Source organism: Petaurus breviceps, unplaced genomic scaffold (assembly GCF_028583685.1).
Source record: "Petaurus breviceps papuanus isolate PSGF00001 unplaced genomic scaffold, PetGlider_PUasm1.0 90804, whole genome shotgun sequence".
Classification (NCBI taxonomy): Eukaryota; Metazoa; Chordata; class Mammalia; order Diprotodontia; family Petauridae; genus Petaurus; species Petaurus breviceps.
In genome coordinates, this window is record NW_027187348.1 from 21,187,605 (window position 1) to 21,189,379 (window position 1,775).

Genomic DNA, 1,775 nt, shown 5'->3' on the forward strand with positions numbered 1-1,775 from the left:
ATCATCTAACTACCCTTAAGTCTCCCCAGACCAAAACTTCCTTTCCTGGCAATCACTCCCTTACATATGCTGCGTTATCCCTAGCAGGTAGTTCAGTGCCTGGTACAAAGTAAGCACTTAATATGTACTTTTCATTCATTCATTCATTCATTCATTCATTCATTCTGCTGCTCTAGACCAGAGCTTCTTAAACTGTGGGTTGCAACCCAAGAAAAATTTGGCAACAGTAAAAGGTTTCTGACCATGCAACAACCAAAAATTAACTAAAAATCAAGCATGTAATGAATCTGAGGTGTTTCTGGCAGCGCTTGCCCATGTTGCATCAGGCAACTTCACTATATCCTTGGTTCTGAATATTGCACTGTGCATGCCCTCAGGCCACACAAGGGGCTAATGGGGTTCAAGTGGAAAAAGTTTAAGAAGCCCTACTCTAGATTATAGTTCATCCTGTCTTCTTTGCTGGTCTACCACCTACCCACAATGAATGCAAAAGGCAGTTGTTCCCCGTGCCCTCAGAGATGTAGCAGATATCTTATACCCTATCCACTGGAACCATCTTGACAACTTCAGGCTTGATTTGGTCTTATTCAGCTCTGTGAGTGGTACAGATTTTCAGCTTGTTTTTAAATGCTGAAAATCAAGTCTTGTGTAAGGTAACTGCAATGGTAATGGGAATTTGAAGATCTACCCTGCCTCTTAATAAACCTAAGGGAATTTGAAGCCCTTCTCTGCTGTGAAGATTTTCTTTACCCCCTAATAGGCTGAATGTAATCACATGGAGCCTGTGGTGGCAGGAGTTTGCTGAAGGGTGGAGTGGAGCCCACTGGAAGCCGGGGGTCAGAGCATTTAGAGACTGGAAGGAGGAGAGGATGTACCCATGCAGATAGCTAGGCTTGTGAGTAAATGTTTGTGGGAAGGCTAAAGGATGGTGTGGTTTCATGCTGTGTTATGGCTTATTAACTTCTTTTCTACTATGATGGATTTGACTTTCTGGTGTTGGGATTTGGTTTTCTGGTATCTGAATAAATGTTTTGCTTTTGTCTTATGTATGGACAGTCTGTTATATTTCGCAATTGAGCACTATCCCGGCATATTTACAGTAGCCATTGGCACTGTGAATATTGCATTCATTAGTGCTAAAGCAACCCAGGTCTAAACAAAATATGCAAAATGGTTAAGGCAATTCAACATTAACTAAGAGCCTGCTACATACAGAGTACTGTACAAAACACTGGGTGAGATACAAAGTTTAGGCAAAGCACAGTCCTTTATCTTTGTTGAGTTTACAAACCTGGTTTCTATTCATATCATAGAGGTAAATTTATACAGAAAATATGGTCTGGTCTTTGGAAAAAAAAATAACACAATACATAAATGGACTTGGCAAAGGCTCTCACTCTTGGCTGTGGGCTGCTTACTTGTCCTGATAAATATGTATTTCTCTCTAAGCTGCCTGCTGACTCATGTTAGGACTTTCTCTATCATACCACAGAAAAACCTCTTCACCTTGGAAGCGCACGCGCGCGCACACACACACACACACACACACACACAATATAGCCTCTCCCTCTGATTAGTTGGTTCCTCCCAAAACCTCTGATTTAAGAAGTAGGCCTAGTTCAACCAAGTCTTCATTCCTGTCCAGACTACATTCCTGACTCATCTTCACAGGCTTTCTCCATCATGACCCCACACCCTTGTCACTTTACACCTTCATTTTATGTTATTTTTTCCCTACTACAATGTAACCTCTTTCGAGGCAGGGACTTTCTGCC